We start from the raw sequence: 24,555 nt of genomic DNA on the forward strand, positions 1-24,555 counted from the left end.
AAGGCATTTGTCATATTTATAGATGAAAGTAAATTAGCTATAATAAGCTGCTAACTGGGCATCACCTGAAGGCTGGGAGTGCTGCTACCACTGGGGAATGCGAGGGTATTTAAATGAGCATCTCCAGATCCACTGTAGCAACTCCCAGCCCAAGGGCCATTTGTATTTCTTGTTGTACATGTTGATGGAAAAGAAAGGAACATAATGAACTGGAGTGTTTCCCCCACCAAAGGAACTTGACCTCCTTAGTGGTAAAGGAAAGAAAAAGAAGAAGAAAAAAAAATAAAATAAAAAACAGCTGTTTGGCCTAAAGGAAGAAAAGGATTCCCCAATGACAAATTTATAATCAAGAGGAAATCAGGTCCAAAGAAATGAAATGAAGACAGCCAATGTGATTATCTCTAAATTTTTAAAAAATAGTTTGGGTATCAAAGGACAGGAAAGAAAAATGTCTTCAAAGAATCGAACTTCACAGTAAAAATCCCAAAGGAACAGGAGTAGGGGAACAAACTATAATACTTATATATGTATACAATGCACTTCAGATTTTTCTTTAAAGCTGTTACAAAGTTCAAGCTTATCTTTAGCATTTACTTATCATAACTACATCAAAGATGGGCTCATGCTAAGCCCCAACTCTCGCCACACCACAACCTGCATTTCGAATTACATATGTCCTGTAGCAAGAAATAAACATTTCTGGGATGATTGGTAAATGGAATAAAAAACATAGATTAATAATATAAATCTTATTTCTTTAGCAATTAAATTAAAACCAAAGCATATGGAGGAATTAGAATCAGAAGAGCTCATGAAACCTGGGTCTGCATGGATCAACTCAAGCCATGCGAAACCTGCAAACTGACTTTCCTCAGACACAAAAAAAATGATCCTATATGAGTGACACAGATATTTTCAATGTGCTGCTCTTTGCTCCTGCAAGGAACAGCCTAAAAGCCTCATAACATGTGCCAGGTGCCTGTGCTATGCTCGCAATCCTGTCATTAACTTGTCCCTTCACCTGCCACAACTTGTGCTTCCTTCTCAACCAAAAGGAAATTTTGCCAAACTATGCTGTCAAAGGAGTAGCTTGAAGGCATACGTAAGTCATAGGATAAAAACTTCTGAGATTATTTTCTCTAAAAAAATATTCCATTTTTTTAGTTAGAAAAGAGTTCCAACTTGTTAAGATTTCCTTTAGTTACCTCTTCATGCTTTAATAGTATAACCAGTGCTTGATGCCCCATAGAGATATTCACAAATATACAATAAAAAGCGCACATTTAGGAAATTAATAAATAACAGGAAAAATCACTTTCAAATATTTATGCTATTGCCAATGGCCAGAATAACACACACACAAAATGGAAAATAACTGGGCCTTTTTTTTTCCCAACCTATCCTACTCAAACTAAAAGAAAAAAGAATGATGACCACATCCCAACTCAATAGAAAAACAGAATTGCAGATGTTGTGGCTCCTAACCAGAAGAGGCTGGACCTCTGAGCAAGGGAACTCTCTGGTGGCCAGAATCGCTGAACACACATCCTGAAACCAAGAGACACTAAAGCTTAATGAGAACTCTGGAATGCTGGGGGAAGCCAAACAAAGCTTTCCAAATTGAAAAGTCACAGAATTTTCTCCATTTGCTTTTCTGAAAAATTATTATGTATTACAGAATTGGGAGTCTTTCTGGCTACATTGGGGAAAGAATAGCAAATAATTTTTTAAGACAACTGAAAGAAAGTTGCTTTTCTTTCATAGCATTGACTGGAATGAATGTGCATAAACAAACCCAGGGAGAGAGCTTCCTAGGGGCTGTCACAGATGGTGCATACAGGAGAGATTTTATCTAAATGAGAATCTCAAAGGAAAACTTGACCACGCTTATAACAAATTGGCCACAAAAACAATAAGCTGTACAGACGGTTCTTCTGGCCCATGTTCTGCCAGCCACAGAGGTTGAGGAGCATTTTTTTGAAATTTATAAAAGAGAGTTTTAACCTACAACCAGGGGCTTTACTAAATGTTCTTACATATATTCAGATTTTCTGCCTTTTGAAGACACCAGTTCCAAAATGTTTCCAACTGAATTTATGTTGCATTTTTTCAAGAATAATTTATTTATTTGCCTGTGCTGATTAAGCAAATATATCGCAGGTATAGATACATGTGTATGTATACAAATACAGCCTCAGACCTCCATACAATGAGCAGCCTCATGACACTCAGTTGATAGGATTCCAGCTAAATGTGAAAACACTTGATTTGACATTTTAGTTTTTCCACTCTCATCATCAATAAACACCAAATGTTCCTTATGTGTTTCTTAGTCCTGAAAATAGCTTGCAAGGACTTACCCTCTTCATGATTGTTTCCTTACATATCACCTCAAATTCTGGGAATGCACGTTTGGATGTAATCATAACAAATCTTTAACAGGTTCAAAAGGATTTCATTACATTTTTAACTGAACTGATTATAAGAGGAATCTAATTTCTCTCCCATCCCTGAGGTAATGTAAGGAAACTTTACAAAGTCTTGAGTATTTTGTTTTAACCAAGTCAAACAGTTGTTTCGACAGAAGCGAATAAAATCTTGAGCTCTATCCATCAAATGGGCCTTCGGAAATGAGGGAGCTGAGGACCCCTCTCTGCTCTGCTAAGATCACTGTTGAAACCAGTGCCCGTTCTGGGGACTGTGCTTTCAGAGGGACATCAGTGCATTGGGATTTTTACAGAAAAGAGTGATATATTTGATAAGGGAATTCAAATCATGCTCAAGGGGAACCATAGGATCAGTCATCCCAAAGAATCTGGTGAGCACAACTATTCTATATATCTTGAATAAATTCAAGTAAGATTATGCATAACATTCTTATATAACATATGTAAAGAACATTGAAGTGAAAAGTTCCATGTTTTTTTTAATTTTAAAAATTGATTTTAGACAAAGAGAAAGAGAAAAGAGAAAGAGGAGAGAGGGGGAGGAGAGAGTAAGAGAGAGATTTGCTTTTCCACTTATTTATACATTTATTGGTTGATGCTTGTATGTGCCCTGACTAGGGATTGAACCTTCAACCTCAGCATATTGGATGATGTTCTGAACAATTGAGCTACCTGGTCAGGGCCCCATGACTTGTTTTTTAAGTTTATAAGCCAAAATCCAATGACTCAGTAAATAAAATCTAAATTTATAATCAAATTGTATTGCATATAAATAAATGCATGTTATAGCATCATTATTTTTGGTAGGAATCTTTTTTTTCTTTCTCTATAAAACACAATTTTAACACTCTTATTATAGAAAACTAAACTTTTTACAGGAGCTCAGGCTTTCTATAGTCGATCAGTGACTAGATTTTACAAAGCAAAAATCTACTTTTAGAATATGACTAAAGAAAGGGATTTTATCATATGGGGAAAAAATAAATATTTCAAGCAAGGAGTATGACAGTGAAGTTGGAATGATGGTAGATTTCAGGATCTTATCCAGAAAAAGACAGACAGGAGATATAGATATATAGATGCATACAGGTATATATAAACACATACACACACATATATAGAGAGATATATAGGTAGATACAGATAGATGTAGAGATAGCTATATATTATATATATCTATATGTAGGCATATATTTATATATAATACATAAAGAGAGGGATATTAAAGAAAACAGTTCTCCCCAATTTTAAAATCTAAGGCAAGTAACCCAATGTTTTCAGAATTACATATTCTGCTAGAACCTCTTAATGTATACAGTTGGAACATCCCCTAAAGTCTCCCAGGGAGGACTTGCTATTCCAAGAAAACACATTTTCTCCCCTATGTCACAAACTCACCATGCTTTTTCTCAAGCACAACAGCTGGCCCCTTCTCTCAAATACTGACCTTTCACTCCTCAGCTGGTGCCCTACCATCTCCGTGAAGACACACGTCAGTCATTGGAGAGGAGCGCATATTTTCATGTAAGGAAGAGAGGAAGGAACTACTTCATTTGGAAATAAGAAATGTCACATTACCAAAACAAGAAGATGATAAACGATGATTATAATGGAGAGTTCAATATAGGCCAAGCCCTATGTTTCGCCCTCCTCCTGGCTTGATTGACAGAATAAATCTTTCCTCTTGTAACACAAATTCACTCAGAACTGATTGCCTAAGCTCTGAGTGTAGCCAAGAACTTCCTCTGGTCACATTTGCTAATGTCTACATGGAAGCTATTTGTATCATAACTTCTTTAAAGTAAAACATAAATGACAATCTCTTACTGGATGCATTCACTGTAAAGGCAGGATTCAGTGATGATTTGAATGACATATGTTCTATTGTCATTGCAAATATGAATTTATTATGTGTTTATAGATTTATTTCCTAAGAATGAAAGGTCTTTAGGCTCCTTTCATTCAAAAACCACAGGCTAGTAAGCTTTCTATAAAAGAGCAAGCTATTGCAAAAGGAGAAAAAAATGTTCAGGAATTGAAAAATGGTGCAAATATTTGGAAATATTTAAATAAATAAGGAACCATGCAAAATTATTTCTAAAGTGAAAAAATGAAGAAATTAATTAATGAATACTTTAGGAAATGCATCTTTATAAATGACTTCTTAGAGTGCTCTTATACAAATTGTAAATCAAAGTGTAGCAAATCCTAAAAATCTTGTCTGTAGTTTATTAAAAGTCATAAGGCCCATCAGAGACCAATTAGCAGTTCCAGAACATTTCTAGTTGCATATCTAAGCAGAGAGAGAGAATTCATTGTTCCTTCGTGTATAAACCACTATTCTGAAGGGAGAGGGTTCCGTTTGATCAACGTTCTCACTAGAAAAATTATCTTACCACCTCATTGTTAGGTGTGGGGTCTAGGTTCTTGTTTTTAAATATGTTTTCATATCAGCATTCTCCCAAATTTTCTTTTAAATAACTTAAAGCATTGAATGTTTGTCCCCATTGTGAATCTTGTCATCATCCACACTGAAGACGAGCATGATGAAAGGGAGACTGAGTCACTGAGAGAGGACCCTGATGTTACTGCCCTAGATGTTACCGCTTCTCATCCCACCTCCTCTGCCCTCCAGACTTCCCAACCACTCCTCGGGTGCGAAAACCAATGATTTGCTGACAATTCATAAATCTATACCCACAGCCCCAGATTTTCTCCTGAGCTCCCTTCCCTTACTTTCAACTACACACAACCCATCTATTTCACAGGCATCTCAAAATCACCTTGTCTAAATACCCACCCGTTACCTTTTCCCATTAGTCTGTTCTGCTACAGTAAACCCTACACCAGGACATAGCAGCAGCTTCTATCCCATTGCATAGTCTGCTGATCTGGGTACATTACTAACCACCACCACCACTGTCACCAACCGCCACACAGTCGTCCACTTAGTCATCACCATTATCACTTCCCTAATCCTTTTGCCTGAACTTTTATTTTCACAGTTCCCTAAATATGCACCCTGTTTCTTTCCGACCTGTCATCCTCATTACAGTATAATCTTTCTAGAATTATTTCTCAATAGGTTATGATGCTTCAGAAACATCTTTTTTTGCCGTTTGAGAAATTTCAAACCCCTTGACCTGGTTTAACAATGGGTTTATGATCAGAGCCCAGACTTCCTTTGCCCCTTGGTCTCTACAACCTTCCCTTTACAAAATTTGACCCCCACCACATGGACCTTTCTCCAGGTCCTTGGAATTACCATACAGCTTCCAAGTCTGTTTCTCCGTATTGCCCCCTGATGAAATAAATATTCATGGCTCATTGCTTATGCAACTAATTCCAATTCATCCTCCAGGTTTCAATGGAGCAGTTTTCCTGCCAGAATCTTACCTGATCCCCCTAACTTAGCTTTTCATATCACATACATATAACACTCTGTTAGAATTGAGTTTATTTATCCAAGAGTAGCCTATAGGCTCAGAAAGGACAGGGAAAACGCCTGCCTTCAGAATCATGGCACCCCCCACCCCCAGCTCCCAGAAGCCAGAGTTCTTGTCACTCGGTAGTTGTTCAGTGCATTTGGTCCAAATAGATGAAATTTTCCGAGCAGACAAAATCCAGAATATGCGTTTTAGTACTGACTATTATATTAGTAGGTTAGTTAATTAAATCAAGGATAAAATCAGACTGTTTTTAAAGATATAGACAATGAATTTTCAAAATAAGTTTACATGGTTTTGTTTTTTGTTTCTTTGTCTTTCTGGAGAGAAATATCAGTGTATGGTTGCCCCTCATGTGTGCCCCAATGTGGACCCCGCCGACAACTCAAGCATGTGCCCTGACTGGGAATTGAACCAGTGACCCTTTGATTTGCAGGCAGATGCAAAATCCACTGAGCCACACCAGCCAGGGTAATATGGTTTTTAATCACCATCCTCCCATGACAATTTAGAAAGGTCAGATAGCAATGGGTAGAAGGCTCTTCCACATCAGAACTGAGAATATCTCAAGGAAGTGTCTTTCATCTCCTTAGCTGTCATTTTCCCTATCTTAAGAGACGTTAAAGCGCATTTTAATTATATTTACATTTCTTTCTGTCCGTTAACTGGTTGGTTTGCTATTGTTATTCCTGCTTAGACTCTTTGCCTGATAAAGACTGACTGACCCAGCCCTGCACCTCCAGAGATCTGGAACCAGTTTACTGGCAGTCGACTGGGGCAGAGCCAGAGTTGTCCGCAGGCACGTGACAGAAGCGGCAGTAGCCGTGTGATTTACAGTTGTGTTAGTGCTAATTCACTGATGGAACCGGAGGGCGGACTTCACGTCTCTCAGGAAAATACCCAGTCTGATCTAACAGTCAAGCTCGCTATAATCGCGTATCCCTACGCCATATTTCAGGCCCTTTTACTAACCTCAAAATCTGGGTAAAGCTATTCAAAGCAACACACTGCAGTGAATGATTGGAACAGCGGCCTCTGGTAATCAGGGGATTTTAACTTTGTTTTTCCTCTCTCGTTATTACAGATTCACTTATAGGATGTTTATAACTGATTATAAGCTGATTTTCCCTGTATCTTTCTTCTCAGACAGAGAGATATGGATAAACAGATTTGATGCTGAGAAATGGAGATAGGTATATAGATAAATACAGAAACCAATATAGAAATACAGATATAGCAAAGACCTAGATATGGGCATAGATATCAATATAGAATGTTTTTTCTTTATTTTCCTCAATTTTCCTAAACTGTCCAAGTGCTTAATGGTATGCTTTACTTGTATTTACCTGTGTACTTAAAGCTTTTCTTTTCAAGTCAATATTAATATTAAAAAACATTACTCCTTTGAGAATTTATATGTTTTAATTCCTCATAGATACAAATTTTAAAAATGGTTTAGAAATCTCAATGCAAAACCCTATATACAATTTTTGCTTTTGAGGTAACCGTTTCCAAAAATAATGCTTTTTCAAAATGTGGCCTAGGCCCTTAATTTGTAGTATTGAGGTTGTTTGGGTTTTCCTTCAGAAATAGCAAGGCAAGCCTGCAGTTCCTTTTCGTAATGTTCACTTACATAGAAAGCGAGGCAAATATATATTTTAGTGACCTGGACTTTTACAACAGCTCATTAGCGCCAGTTAGCATGTAATAGATATTTTGGCTAAAGAAGTTTATGGGTTTTACAAATAATTTCTTCCTCCCACACACCAAATTTAACAGTTTTATAGTCCTTTACAACTTCCACCCCATTCATGCACCTCGTCATTATACCAAGAGCCAAATTTTAATGATTTTTGTTGCCTCTAGCACAGAATGCATGTTCAGAAATGATGCACCCCAAACTCTGATTAAATGCCAAACGTTACTGATGAAAACCAGGCCCACTGAGTAAGCAATAATGATGAGTGAGATTTCATGCTGTTTTACTGCCAACAGACCATCAGAAAGGGAGTTCAGTTCATATAAAAACAGCCCCCTACCAAACAAGGCAGGATGGCTGGCAGCCTTGGTAAACATGTAAATGAACTTGATAACCCTCTCTCTTTGGAGAATTCATATAAAATACTCTCCTGCTTGCTTTATTTGGCTTGATTTAAAATGTCGGGGGATTTGCAATGAGACCAATGGCATCTAAACTCTTAAATTAACTAAATGTGCATTATGATGGCTGACTAGGACCTGAAGTATGATACACACTGACTCTTGAGGAAACCAGAGAAACATACAAGAGACTCTAATGTTTTACTAAGAATAATGTGTAAAGTAGCTAAAAGGAAACATTTTAGGCTTCCGCAACTACTGGGCAGAAGCATTCTAAAAATAAAGGAATTGGCACAATGATGAATTTTTGTATCTTATCATAATTAACAAGGTATGATGATGTGGTATTAATAACAATAAATGATATTTGTTCACCACCTGGTATTTGCTGGACCCAGTACTAGTATATTCTTTACACATATGAATTCATATAGCTTTTATGATATTTTAGTGGAAAGAATATTGTTCACATTTTACAGATGTGAAGACTAAAGGTAAGAAAGATTAAATACCTTGGACAAGGTCAGTCACATGAGCTTTGGATGTAGAGCCAAAGTTCAAACCTCGGCATATTGGATCCAAGTTCTCACTACACAGCATATAACACACATGCGCACACACAATTTATATTGTATTCATTCCTCTTCAGACTCAAACCATTACCTACATAAACCATCTGAGCCCTTTCGGACCCCCCTTCCTGCATTCCGTTACACATGAAATAATGAAGGGCAACACGGCATGATTTGAAAGACAGTTAATGAAAGGGAACTATGCCATCCACACTTAGCTGTCTGCCTCAAGGCTCAGATGGTTCTAGAGGAAATGAGACAACAAAGCTCTGAATTTGAGCCCCTCCAAACTTCATTTTATACATGGACATCCACCACTCATCCTCCAAAATGTGTTTGTCCTTCATGAGTGTTCCGTCAAGATGCCCTTCAGGGCAACTCAGCTTCACCAGGTTGCACAACGGCCAAACCTTGCTGACATCTTTGTATAACTTTCCAACAATGCACTGTACGTCTCGTTCTCTGTGTGTCATTCGCTCATGTCTTCATTAAAAAATGTCCTGTCTATTAAAACTCATGTATATTCTATTTTTTCAGTGAGAGGAAGGTGTATTGCCTTCCAACAGGGCTAGTAATAACTACAAATCATTTGGGTCAGTACTTTCCCTTGTCAAAACCTTGCTCTTTTTTTTCTGCCGTCTAATATAGTCTCTAATCCCCACATCTTGTCTACCCTTCTTTCTTTAACTGGCTCATACATTCAATGCCTGATTGACTGGGATTCTGCTTTACCTCTAACGTTCAGAATGCTGGCTTACAGAGCACGTGCATGCGTGCAACTGCACACACACATCTTCTTATATGAACAGCCTCTGCCCACTTCTACGTGCTCCCGGATGCTACACTTAGTCTCATAGCCGGTCTCTTGCTTCCATGACAACGCAGCTCACTCTAGAATCTATTTCTGCTACATTCCATTGTACCTTGACAGAGCAGTGAAAAACAAATTAATATTTTTTTTATAAAATAGTTGTGTGGAACACTGTCATATTCTTGGAATGCTTATCTTGATTTGTATCATCTCACAAATATAAATAAACAATGGCATCAGATACTGAGTCTGAGACCTGGGAAAAAATATTCATAATTTGACTAATTGGTCTTCAGTTCCAGAATAAAGAACATACTTGATTCACTCGATTTCTATTGTTTGATTCTATACTTTAAATATACACCTACAAGAAGTTATTTGAATGTAACCTATTTTTAAAATGCTAAAGCTGTGAAAAAAATCAATCATCACTGTTAATGAAGTAAATAAAAAGTAACAGTACTACAAAAAAAGCAGTTTATTAAATTAGAATTTCTAGTGAAAATAAAGTACATATTAATATACATATTTGCAATCTGAAGAAAAATTCTTAGGTGAATACGCTCAAAAATGGAATAACAAAATACATAAATTTTAACTTCCTGGAGAAATCAGAAAGAAAATTAAAAGATGAGAATAACTGCAGTAAACAATTACAAAAAAGCTATCATTATTATTTTGAGGGGAAAGTTAAAATAAGATAGAATGGAAGTAAATAAAATAACCACAATACCATTATTAGAATAAAATAGTGTTAATATTAAAAACATAACATTTAAGATAAATCTTTGAAACACTCCAAGAAGTACTAATTTATTTTTTTTTGCTTTCAAAAATTGCTAGGAAATAAATACAATATAAATATATTTAAAGCAAAATGATAAAAAAATGATTTTTTGTACAATGTAGGGTTTGAGCTCAACTTTGAAAATATGCATAAATTAGATAGAAAAGGGTAAAAGAAAACCAGGAGAGAAGAATAAAAAGTGTCATTGTTCCAATATAGCAATGCCCAATCTCCTAGGATAGCAAAGACTAGAACCAAGAGTTCATTTCAGTAGCAAATAGAGTGATCATAACATGGATAATGGAGTGTTCTGAAAGGAACTATAGCACAATGTTGAGTTTTATATGAAGTCAGGAAATGCTTAAATATTTGTGTTTATTTATTTTATCCTGAAAGCAAATACGAGGCATCTGGGTCAGGGACTGTTATTCTTAACAGCAATAACTAGGTTGGCTTCCCCATGCCCATTTTCTCCCCTTCAAGATGGTGGGGAAGAACCAGATAGATCCTAGGTGTGTACAAAGAGGGTTTCTTACACCACGGAAGAGGACGTCCAGCACTATTAATCAGAAAACTTGTACAAGTGATCTAGTGCCTCGCCCCGCTCCTAAGAGAGGGAAAGAAACCTTTGCTCCCAAATGTTTTACGGTTCTTTGGAATGTGAACAGATGGCTCCGTGACTCCAGGTTTTATCCCCCTTTAAAAAGCAAACACACTTGCAAATAAATCCTAAGTCTCTTTAAAGGTTTCTCATTATCTATTCAGTCATCTTGTATTTCCATTAACTGAGGCTTGTCCCTTAACCCCAGTTCCCGGTTTCTTTGCTCAGAAATCCCTAAACGTAAAAATGCGCCCTCCCTGAATTTGAATCATGGATCCCTCATTTACCAACCGAGTGCTTTTGCACAGTGATTCAGTATCTTTGGAGCTCAGTTTCTTCCATTGTAAAATCTAAAACAAAACTAAAGCTGTGACAAACATTATTGTGCAGTGTATATTGGAAAATGCATGCAAAGAAGAAAAACACTGACTGGCTCTGGATTAGGGGTTTAATTCCTGTTAGTTACAATTGTTTGTGTTTTGAAATCCAGGGGGAAAAACCTCTGAATTTTCTGTAGTTTAAACATGAGGGTATGCAAAATTGTTAAAACTGAGGCTGAAAGTGGTGTTTAAGCCCAGTTGTTAAAAGCAGTCTCTGAAATGGTCCAACCTTGGTTTCGGGTTTGAATCCCAGCTCTGCACTTTACTGACCATATCAGCTCACACATATCTAAGCCTTGTTTTGCTCATGTTTAAACAGTTGTTAATGATATTAATTCACCGTATTGTTACAAGAACTAAAGGAGTTAGTGTACAAAATACATAAAGTCTGATGTACATTACACTTTCAGTATACAACAATCATTTTATTGTTATTACTGTAGTAATTCCAGGGAGGTGGGGTTTAAAAATAAACTTTAGTCAAGAGGCTGGTCGGTGAACTTGGAGTGGTGACGCAGGGAGTTCAGGGCTTACAGAAAGAGGGCATCAAGCTTGTCGAAAGCTGTACAGGAAATTTCTGACAGTCTCTACTTAACGTTTGTTTCAGGAAACAGCCTCAATCTTATAAGGAACGTGCTCTTTTGTGTTTTCTCAAATGGAAGTGATCTGAGCTTAGTCAGGGTAGAAGGTGGACCAGTAGGTCAATCCCTCTTTCAGTATTGTGTTATATTTCTAAAATAATGCAAATGACGACAAAGAGGAGAGGAGCCTGTTTACCTTGAGGGGACCAGGGTGAGCACAGAAAAAGCTGAAGAGGAATTCTGTGTCCCATTTTATGAAGCGATCATATATTTTGCTATTTTCTAAACACAAAGAAATGAATCAAGCACCATGAGTGTATAAACTAGAGGAAACTGCTTTACAATGTAGAAAATAAAAGAAATAGAACACATCTGACTTTTCAAAAAGCACAATGGGTATCATACATTCGATTGCTTAGTTATGAATGTAAGTCTCAAAGTCCACGCAAGTGAAAAAATTATATTAAAGGCAAAAAAATGCAAAGAACAGAAAAAGGTTGTCAAAGCCGGGGAAGGGTGGCAAGAGAGGACTTCAAGGCAGCAATGGGAAGGAAAACAATTCCTTATTATAATTACTTCCACTTATTATCAAGGGTGCTGCTTTGAAAATCATTATTCCCAATGGAGTATCTTTTTTATCTGTGCTTTGGTAAACAGGAACACACAAACGGATCATTTTAAATGGTACTTTCCAACTTGTCTCCTGGAGAATCATTTTGTAATAGCTAGAATGCTGCTTTTGTCTTAGAGCTTTTTATTTTAAATTAAATTGAGAACAAATTGCACATTACCTCTTCATGGTATCTGTACACTACACACAGCGGGAAATTCTATAATATGATTCATTTTCAAGACAATTAAATAGAGCCCTTATTTCAACATTCATATCAATTTCTGTACCATTGTGAAATTGATTCTGACCTTACCAAACCTAATTGGTCTTCTTCTGATTTGGATCAGTAAATTCAATTCTTAATGCTGTTGAAGGATTTAAACTGGACTTTCAAAAGCCCCACCATTCATTTGCTTGGCTTTTATAGTGAGGGGGAAAGATACATATACATATGTACATATATATTCACGTATATTCACATATATTATACTCACATATTCACAGTGAATATATGTGAATATATTCACATATATTATACTAGATGTTAATACCTTGTAGGTCCTTAGTACACATAATTTGTATAAAACTTATCTCTGGCCTCTCTTATTCTTCTACTCTCTTTTTTCTTTTACTACTTCTTTATTGATTGTTTTATATGTGTGTTTGAAAGTCACTTTATACCTGGCTGGCATAGCTCAGTGGATGGAGCGTGAGCTGCGAAACAAAGTGCCTCAGGTTCGATTCCCAGCCAGGGAATATGCCTGGGTTGCAGGCCATAACCCCCAGCAACCGCACATTGATGTCTCTCTCTCTATCTATCTATCTCCCTCCCTTCCCTCTCTAAAAGTAAATAAATAAAATCTTAAAAAAAAGAAAGTCACTTTATTTTGAGCCAAGATAGACTCTAAACAAATAAATACCAAAGATGTAACATCATTAAAAGAATAAAATCAAAACATTCACCTTGTTTTTCAAATATACACATAGACACATGTCTTTGCTACTTTGTGAAATCAATAATTAGTTGCTCATGAGGTTTAAAACATGTATAGTTTATAATTATATAGACTGGTCATATGTTTACATGTGAATTTACAGATGAAGATATTACTGTATGTAAGTTATGTTCATGTTATCTTTTTTAATTGTTTCTTTAGATTATACTTTGCTCTACTAGACACTAAAACAGAATTCATAACTCAAATACATCTACTTAAAGATGTGTAACTCTCCAAAGATTCTATGTTTAGAAAATATTTCAGCATTCTACTAAAACAGTAGCAATAAAAAAACACTTTAGAAGGATGCCCTTATCTATCAAATACGACTATCAAAATACATCCTAATTCTGACCAATCCTCACTGTCTCCTTCTCTACCACTTTGGTCTAACACACTATCATCTCTTGCCTAGACTTCTACAATAGCTTTCTAAATAATGTCATCCTTCCACTCCCATAGCCTTTTCTGATATATTTTTTTAAAGTTTTATTTATTTATTTTTAGAGAGGGGTGAAAGAAGAGAGAAAGAAAGGGAGAGAAACATAGATCAGTTGCCTATTGCACATGTCCCACCCAGGGACCAGCCTGCAATCCAGTCATGGGCCCTGACTGGGTCCCCAACCCACGACCTTTTGCTTTGCAGGCCAAAACTCAATCAACTGAGCCATGCCAGTCAGGGCTTTTCTTCTGGTATTTTAAATCAGTAAATAAGATTGTTTCACATGTATTCCCTGCCCATCACTTAAAACCACCCAAAAGTTCCTTACCACTTAAAGTAGAAGGCTAAATCCTCACTGTCAGGGATGAAATAAAATGCATTCAATAAGAAATGCAGTAACCCCAACCTCCCCACCCCTTACTGATGCATCAGTCCTGAGGGAAGATTAAGGTACATGTCACATAAGGGGCTATAAGAAGCTCAATAATTCAGAAGTATTTAAATATTTAAATGAGTTTGGTTGTACCAGTGCAAAAAGGCTGAACCATGGCTTACTAACTCCTATAAATTCTGGCCCAAGATTTGCATTTCAACCTCATATTCTACCCCTTCTCTTTCTCTGCCAACGCTTAGGCTATCCTGATCTGAGCAGACAGATCCCTTGTGGGTCCCCGCACTTGCTGTCTCCTTTACTGGGAAGATTACATTGTACACTGCATCATTTAACAAGTTCTATGTTCAAAGGCCACCTCCTCAGGGAGGACACCTTTGACTCCCTCTCTGTAGGAACATCTCCTCTTTGCTCTATGCCCTCACCTGGCTTTATTTTTCTTCATGGCCCTTACCACTTCCTGAAATTATTTAATGCTCCTACTTGTTTCTGTGCCTCTCCCACTAAACTGTGAAGTCAGAGACTTGGTGTGTCTTGCTTACGGGGGAATTATTACCGCCTATAATCAGTCTTGTCTGTACTTGTGTACAATGGGTAGACACTTTAGAAACACTTCAGGAATGGTGTGATAGTAGTACATTCACCAGCAGTACACACACAGAATGCTTTGTCAATGCACAAGACAGTGATTCCTCTGAAACAAAGCTTCACGCAAGGCATCGCAGAAAAAGCTCAGAGCCACCAAGACTAGTTGTAAAACCAGCAACTGAGATCCAAACCAAGTCAGTTATGAAGAAACTGGCTCCACAAACATACTACATTTTTAAGAAATCCAATAAAAAACATTTGGAAACTCCTAGACGCTCTTGTGAAATAACTTCTTAAAATTGTGTGCTGAAGATGAATGCATAAAATGTATTTATAACTGATGTTAAATATATGGTTTATAGGGTTGCAAAATAATAGATTTCGGACAAAATTTCTAGCATATGTCCGACACAGACATTTTAATATGTACATTTTAAAATTCTCTTCCTCTGTTATTAATTTTAGAAAAGAGTTAAACTGGGATTCAATATATTAAGTAGAAGACATTTAAACATAATATGGTATAGCCTTGTAAATTTGCTAAACAATTTCCCCAGCTTGCTAATATATACTCCTACTTCCCCCAAGAAGGCATTATACAATTTTTAAAAGAAATAACCCCTTTACAATTCAGTAAGCCTGTACTAGTACTGAAAATTCCTGGTTTAGATACATCTTGCAGAAATGTCCCAGTAAAATGATATAATATTAAGTAGGTACTATCAATTATCAAAATAAAATTTTATAATGTTTTCAGGTCTTAGCCATTGTGAATCTGCATGCTTATATCAAATGAGCTTAAGAATATTAATCATTAAGATTAACAGGCTGACAGATCTCAGAGGGGAAAGGGGTGAGGGGACAGAAAAATATTAGTCAAAGAACATGCATGCGTATATAATGGCCATGGACACAGATGACAATGTGGTGAAGGCGGGGGACAGGGGCTGGGCAGAGGGGAGAAAGGGGGTAATGGGGGACATCTGTAACAGTGTCAACTATAAAAAAAAGATTAAGAGCAGGGTTGATTCAACTTCTGGCATGGATATTAAATTTATGATTGATTTATCTGAAGATATATAAAATATTTTAAACCAAGTTAGTAAAGTATTAAGCAATTGTTTCTCCTATTGTGTCCTCAAAAATAATGTCAGATTTTATGCTTTTAATGCCATGATTATTTGAGGAACTATGACAAGAAAAAAAATGTAATATGGATAGAGAACATTTCTAAAATCGACAAGAAAGTGAGCCCTACCCCATTTTAGAAACAACTCCTGCTATTCAAAATTTGGGTCGAAACAGAGAACAAAATGTGTCTGCAATGTAGCACAGGCCACAAAGCAGGAGAGTGCGAGGTTTTTGGTGGGGAGCACAGGTCGAGGAACGTTATCCATTGAGTCCTCACACTGAGCTGAAGATGGAGCGAAAGGACCTTCGAAGTACTAGATCTCTCCCAACGAGTGCCAGTAGATCCCTCATACCCAACAAGAGACGTCTGACAGCTATCTGGTATTCAGAAAACTGTTTCTCAAAGAAGAAGGAAGTACCCCACCCCAAATATCTCAGTTTTTTAAATGCATAAACATTTATGAAAGGGAACACTGAAATGACTAGAGAGGTATACACCAAAACCATTGGTGGTTATTTCTGGTTTACCTATGTGTCTACCTCCTCTGCATCTTTCTAATATTTTCCAAATACTTTTTATTAAAATGAACGTTATTTCAAACAAGTGTTTTGGTAGAAGATCCACAATACTTAGATGATCTAATGCTTTTGAAAAAAAAAAAAACTGGCCACTCAAATTTTTTTTTCTGAATTGTTCATTCTCCTCTGACTTGCAACTTTGAAGAAAATATCTTGGAAACTTGGGGAAACTATTTTTATTATTTTAGGTAAATTTTCATATATAAATATAGCTTTTTAAAAAAACTCCCTTTACCTTTGCCCTCATGGCCCTCTGGCTTGTTTTCTATAAATCCTTTAAATCATATTGTTTTACTTAGTGCAGCATGTTGTGCGCATTCCTGGAAATAACTGTATTTGTCTCATAAAAACACTGTGTTTCCCCTCATGCAGGTGGCATTGTGCTTGTGCCAGGTGTCCCTGGGTGGCCACCTTGCCTATTTAAATGTAAATTATATGTGTAGGTATGAGACTAGAACGGCAGGCACTGTTACAACTCATATTAAATAATGCACTGATGTCTAGACACAGAGTTCAGGAATTTTTCATTGTTCTGGGATTGAAGTAAGCATTAGCATGGGCAAAATGTCATTAATGGTGGTGAGGCAGATCAACAGATTGGGGACCAATTCAGAAGGCCTGTCTGTTCACAGCCAGAGCTCCAAAGCGCAGATGGAGAAATTATCGTAGTAGGCCCCCAGTGGAGAGTGGTCTCCCGTTGCCCCTTTCTCTCTCCAATGGTACCCTGCACTTGTAAGTGAAGTAAGTTCCCTTATGCTTTAGTTGAGTCCAAGCTCTGTAGTATTTTGATTCAAAACAAAACAAAAAAAAATCACCAAACTCTATTGACATTTGCCTGCTGAATTTTAATGTCTCTCCTGTCCTTTTCCTTGTAACTTCCTAGAAGAACCTGATACCATCTTAGCTACCTGTGAGATCTCCTCTTGAAAGAACAGCAACAACAACCAAAAAAAAAAAAAACCTGCTCCCTTAAACTTCTTATGGTTCTTTCCCTTCACATGGTTCTTTTCCTTCACTGAATTCCCTGCTCACCAGCCTCAGCCTTGACTCGTTGTATTGGGTTGACCAAAAAGTCCATTTAGTTTTTTGCATAAAATAAAAGACACATTTTTCATTTTCACCAATAACTTTATTGATTTGAATGTTTTGAGTATGTTATCTAGCTTCCACAATTGGCTTCTAGTGGGTAAAGGCCAGGAGTGTTACTGAACATCTTCCAATGCATAAGACAGCCCCACAGCAAAAAATTCTTTGGCCAAAATGTAAACAGCACCAAGAAACTTTGCAAACCACTTTTGATACCTTTGGTCAGTCACAGCGCCTTCTCCATACACTGCACAAATCCTTTTTTTTTTTTGCATTTTTACCTTTCTTGAAATAATAAAGCATAATATGCTGAAAATGTTGTGTACTTTCTTCCATCTTCGATATGAAAATAGCTGCACAAAAACTGACCAATTTTGATAAGTTTTTTTTAATGCACGCTGATATGACAGCTGTCACAATACAATCTAACAAAATTGATTCAAATGCAGTTAAAGACAGCTAAGCACTACTAGAGCCATTACACAGAAGCAAGCTAAAGGAACTTGTAGCCAACCCAGTGTATCTGCTATGCAGTCGGTCATCAGCACATTTCCCGCTGGGTAACCGTGAAACCAAAGGATGTATGGAAAGTTGAGGTTTCACTTATTTTTATACTAACATCCTTTAAAGAAATTAGGAAGAAAGTATGGAGACACACCAATAAAACAAGAAATACAAGAATCTATACACATTATGTGGTTGGAGTGAAATCCCATATACAATTTGTTGTATGTTAATGATAAATTAGCTGAGCGTAGAGATTAAAGTAAAGGTAGTTATCTTAAACGCATTGGTAAGCAGAAAGAAAGGGGCTTCTGTTATGAAATCTATTTCTCTACAAACATGTAGGTTTGTTTGACCCAATCATGCAGCTCTCATGAATGCTATTGATGACAATGGCTAGACAACTGATATTGGTTTTTTCCTGAGAAAGTGAAGCTTCTGACTAGATGTTACACTGTGTTTGTGTTTTCTTTCCTTCCAAATTTTCTACATTGTTTCTAAAAGATTCCCAGTTTCCAAAATGTAAAGTTTAAAATTGACAAAATTTCCACTTTCTTATCACATTTTGATTATTAGTCAAGGAGCATGTGGTTATTTTAAGAAACTAATGGGTGATTTGTTGGTCATGAAGCTACTGGATAAATAGAAGATGTCAGCACAAAATTATGAGAAATCTGAGTCTCAAACCACTTCAACTTCAGTGGGGAGCATACTACAAAAAAAACATATATTAGGGCAAGAAGTCAAAATTCATGTTCTGTGCGCAAAATTCTTTTTCTCAGCTGGAAGACTCTGAAACAATAAGTTTATCCTGTGTGCTATTTTCCCTCATATAGGTTTGAGGGAACATAGATGGTTTGAGGGAAAACAATGTCAACAATTTTGTCTCAGTTCCGTAGAAACTCACATACCTTGACCCTAGTTATGAGTTAACTACATGTGCTCCATACTCTCATACACACCTGTCTGATGATAATCTTAAACCTTTGTCTTCTTGTAGCCTTCATAAGAATCTTTATCCAGAAACCTACAGCCAGTGTTATAATTTGAACTTTGGAAAAAGAGGTGGTGGTTTTACCTAGAAGAGTTTCCCTAGACTGAGAAAATTAAACGTAATTTTTTCTAAACCTACCTTTTCCACCCTGTAACCTAAAGGTAAATGTGTAAGTTCTGAGAACAGAATGTCTGGTTGATTTTGTTAACATGTACACTATAAAGAGAGAAAATTTCAAAGGTTGCTACAATGGATACATAAATGAGTAATCACCCATTCAAAACTGGATTAAACTAGTTCTGTATGTGTGTTTTAGGCAATCAGAGCAGGTGGATATAATTAAACAGAAACCTCTGGGATTTGTGTAAATAAAATACAATGAACATCTGCACGCTGCTGTTTCGTGATGTAGTCACTCTAAATGCACCTTTGTGCCCAGATGATTGGCATTTCTAACCCTGCAGGGAGGGTCCCCCAAAATCAGATATTATTTACAAAAATTGTGTATTTATTCTTACATGGTTGAACTCAGTCACCTTCAAAGTACTGTCCATTGGAGGCAATACACCTATCGACGTTTTTTCCACTGCTCAACACAGTTTTCGAACTCGTCGATTATGAGGTCTTTTACTGCTTCTGATGTTTTAGGTTTCACCTCTTTCACATCAGCAAAACATTCCCCTTTGAGGAGTTTTTTCATTGGGGAAACAAAAAAAATGTTGCTTGGGGTGAGATTGGGTGAAGAGGGAGGGTGGGGCATGGGGATCATGCTATTTTTTATCAAAAACTGCTGAATACTCAGCACAGTGTGGGCAGGTGTAACCACCCACCATGAAAGGGACAAGTGCCTTGAAAGAGTCTTCCAAAAGGTTTCACTGAAGCTGAATGCAGCCTCTCACAACAATGCCAGCTGGTACAGTGATACAGACAGTTTCCTAGAACACTCATCTGGGGTGGGGGGGGAGCCTGTCCTATACAGTGGGTGCCTGCCCTTCAGAAGGTAATTCTGCTTTTTTGTGGGGGGAGGTCTGTCCCCATAGTACTTAACAAGCAGCTCCTGGTGACTTGATCTTCTACATACCAACAGAATCATATGCCCCTTGAGCCTTCCCCTCTGAAATGTGCTCCTTGTACACCATATCCCCCAGCCCCTCACCTATTTCCATTTCAACATCTAGCATATTTCCCTGAAGGCAGTATGAAATTTGGCTTTCTAAAACTAATATGTAGTGGCAGCAAAAAGTCATTAGCCGGTGCACATTTGGCTGGAGATCAGCAATGTTGGTTATAATCCACATTTTGCTTACAACTTGAATTCCATTAAAACTGAGAGGAGCCAAAAATCATCAGATGGAATGGCTGGTCCCATAAGCAAAAGGCAGGTGGATAGGATTAATACAAAGTACCCTTCCCACTCTAACCCTGCACCTATTTAGAAGGCCCATTGTTCAATCTTGGATCGCCCAAGGCTTCAGACAGTAGGCAGAGTTTATGAAGGAGCCACTTCCAGTTTGTAATACCCTCTTTACACAGGGTGGAATTCCTTCTGTCACAGAGAGGTTTCTAGGCGGAAGGTCAGGAGGCTTAGAACAAGCCCCCAGGCATTTCAAACTCACGAGCCTTTACTGAGCTCTGACTACATAAAGATACACGTGCTCCGTTTTGTAAAGTATATGATCGTCTAACCATGCTGTGCACCCGAAGCTAATACAAAATAATATTAAATGTAAACTGTAAGTGAAGAAAAATTTAAATATTTTTTAAACATACACACATTCAGGAAAGTAGGCATGAACTTTGACCCAAGGAGCTTACAATGTGTCCCTAGGAACTTGTGTAGCTTTCCTAAACATTCAGTGCCTCAGTTTCCAACTTCAAAATAGAAACAATGAAATCTACTTCAACATGCTCCACATATGTATTCGAATGCTCGTCAGGCTTACAAATGAGAACAAAATGATCTGGTCTAGAGAGATCGCGTTCCACAAAAACAAAACCCCAGTTTATGTTGATGTGCATTTCAGGGCAGTGGGGTTTTTTTTGTCCTCAAATATTGCTAGAATGACAACAGTTAAAATAAGTAGGCCATTGGCTGAGGTTAACTGCATTTTGTTTTTCTACAAATAGTGTCTTGGACACATGTTTGTTTACAATCATTTTGTTCTCATGAAACATATTAAATGCCTATTGTATATAGGAACAGAAAAAAGTAGGAGGATTATATGAAAACCACAATGAAGTACCCTTTACTGAGAAGTCTGGCTCACTTTAGGACACAGAGAGAAATCAAAGTGGATTATTTACGATGCAAATGTTATGGAACAAAAATAAAATTTGCGGAAAATTAAGGAAAGTAAGAAGAAAATGTGACAACAAAGCGCAGAAAGGAATTCATTATGCAAACAACGTTTTGTCCACTTCTCTTCCTCAATCCTTTTTCCCAGAACTTCTTTCCCAAAACCCAAAACACCAAAAATCTCTCTCTATTCTACCACGGAATCTTTATGGTGGTACTAAATAATAATAATAATGATTATTATTATAATTATAGTAAATAAACTAATAGTAATGATGGTGTTCAAATTAGGGCTCTTTCCCTAAAAAGATAAAACTCCCTTTTAATTAAAATCTTGTTCTCCATGAGGCACAGCACACAAAGGCACCCTCAAAGACTGATGTAAGGAAGCCTTTATAAGAGTAGGCAAGTAACTTTGTAAAAATGATGAAAGAAAGCAGGCAGCAGATTTTGACAGTGGAGAGGGATTTGGGGAGGTAGCAGCAGAGTATGAAAATCTTGATTACTCAAAATTATTGAGTTACTCAATAAGGGAACTAGACCATCAAGGGGCGCCATAAGGGAATTGATACTCTGGGCTCTAAAATGCCAAATTGAAGAGCAATTATAAGCAACAGATGAGGGAACTTGTCAGGATATTACTAGTTTACAAAATTCCTTAAAGCCAATCTTCCGGTAAATGCCTCCTCTGAGAAAAATAGTTGCTAAAGCAGCCCATCCTAGAAAAGCTAGGTAGACAGGCAATGAAGTATAGTTAATGGAAGTTACTTGTGCAAGAACTGAGGAAGTAAAAGAAAGTAAGAAGGTAGGGTGAGAGTAACGTCTTAAACAGGGGTAGGTGTGTATGTCGCAAACAATAAAAAATAATTCAACGTGTTTATAGGCTAAAATAAGATTCCAGAATAATGATCTGGAGAAAAGAGAGGGGATACTCTCAACTAGAACAAAAGAATTTTCTTCCTTTGAGGTTAGAAGAAAATCGTGTGGGGTCAGTAAGGATTCAGCATTGGGAGGGGTGGGCAGCGGAAGTGTGCACTTTCATGATGTGCTTCTATTGTCTCTAAGAACTAAAAGACAAAGTAATGAAGTAAAATGGAAAGGCTTAGATTGTAGTTTGACAAGAGCGGTAGAATTTTCAGGATCTGCTTTGAAAAATCAAAGTCGATTACAATGAGGGAAAAAAGTATTGCCAAGGAGATTCGCGTGGTCCAGTTCGGGTTGGAAACCGATGTCCAACATTGGACCCTCTCAGGAAAGGGCAGATCCTGAAAACGAACCTGTCTGAGTTTAGCCACAGGAAACGTTTACAAAACAGAGTCCTGGGGCCACGCCAAAGTATTCAGAATATTAGCTAATCGGCAGGAACATGGCAACTCACGGAAACTGGCTTGAAGCCAGAAGGTAAAGCAGGTAAAAATAAGCCGAGATGCCAAAACTGAAAATGGGTAAAACACAGAAGGAATGAGGAGGTCAGAGCGTGAGCATGAGCAGTGAGGAAGACAGCAAACCACATTGGCAGTGCGGGCCTGGTTCGGGAGGATGCATTTTGCAAGCACATTTATTTGGCTGCTTCAATTCATTTATTTTGCCTGTGGTTAAGTGGGTTCCAACAAGGTCCAGACAGGACATTTACAAGGGTGGGCATGGATACAGGATGCATAATTTCCTCAAGCAATCTCCACAGCCCTGGAGTAGGAACAAAGAAATCAGATAGGTAGAATAATTTGGGGTTTAATAGTAGTTGGCTAGGAATGTTGGAAAAATCAACAAATAATGATTCAGGCAAGATGTTGTCAAAAGTCTGCTGGTAGACAAGAGAATGGGGGGCTAGATGGCTAGAACGAGTGAGTGGGGAAAAGGGAGTGAGAAAGATGGCTATTGTCTAATGAAAAGGCAATTCTATATCCACACACAGTTTTCCAAATGAATTCTGGAAATGGGTAACTTGTGACCCGCAGTGAAAAGGTCCACTGACCATGAGTAGTTAGACTAACAAAGAGCATGAAGAAAGAGTATGATGCTACTTCCGATACTTTAGAGTTTATTGAACAGGAAAAGAATGCCAGGCTATGAAAAATACCAGATGGTGTACACTTGAGTGAACACTGGAAAGAGTATGACTAGAGAAGAATATGAGAGTTTCACAAATAAAACAGAGACATCCTCATTTAGCTCCTTTTGAATGGCTGACCTTTGTCACTAGCCCCTGTGGTACTACAACCTTGAGATGCAAGTCAGAAATTTGCTGTCATTTTTAGAGTACTCCACTGTTTACAACTCACTTTGCCTTCTCCTCTGTTACGTGACCCTCAGGATAACTAACTGTGTGAGAGCAATAATGATGCCTCATGCCCATTATACAGAAGCAGAAACTAGCACTGAGGAGATCTCTTAAGCAGATGGCTCTATAAAGCCCTGTGGAAAGCAGGACCAATACAATGGCATTGGTCCATCAGGATAAGGTAAAGTATATAAAACAAAACGGTGTCGCTCACATGAGCCGAGATGGCTGCTGGTCAGCCATGACACTTGTTTAGGAGCGAACTAGCTAAGTCATGCCCAGCAGAGTGGAGTGTTCAAGACATCTGCACATGTGACCTGAACAGACAGGTCTGTAGAGGTGGGGTTCCCCAGGATAAGCCCACTAGGAAATTGCCCACTCGCCATCGGGGGGGGGGCAAGACACTTATCAAGAGGCCCAGAGGGGTGGAGTCCACCACTGTAAAGGTATAACTGAGGCAGGCTCCGGACCACTGCTGAGACCGCCGAGCTCCACACACTACGGTGCTGCCCTACACTGGGCCGAGCTCCCGACCGCCTTGTAGCTGGAGGCTCCGCCCGGCTGGACCAAGAACTTCATCTGCCCTGCTGCCCACCCGGCTCCAGAGACTCTGCCTTGTAAGATGCCGACGGCTCCCTTGCCCACCACGCTGTCTCCCGGACCCATAGACTGAAGACTGGGACTTGGGTTCATTACCCCACAGTTCTCTAGTGTGATGTGATTACTGCTTGCATTACCATGGACTTGGACTGAATCTGCGTTAATAAAAGCCACGTGAATAATAGCACAGTCACCAGTGCTGGCTCATTATTTCTCGGTGCTGTGTCACTGGCAGGACTGGTGGTCATGCAGGTGGCTTGGCGCTCTCAGTTCTTAAGGCCCAGACCAGATGATAGAGCAGGTGCCGAAGGCTCTCTTATAGGAAAG

General features: G+C 37.9%; 1 pseudogene; it reads right to left on the minus strand.

Moving 5' to 3' along the window:
- Nucleotides 1-24,321, minus strand: part of LOC114508447 — a 106,175-nt pseudogene extending 81,854 nt beyond the window's left edge.
- Nucleotides 24,322-24,555: the final 234 nt, after the last annotated feature.

Source organism: Phyllostomus discolor, chromosome 11 (genome assembly GCF_004126475.2).
Source record: "Phyllostomus discolor isolate MPI-MPIP mPhyDis1 chromosome 11, mPhyDis1.pri.v3, whole genome shotgun sequence".
NCBI lineage: Eukaryota > Metazoa > Chordata > Mammalia > Chiroptera > Phyllostomidae > Phyllostomus > Phyllostomus discolor.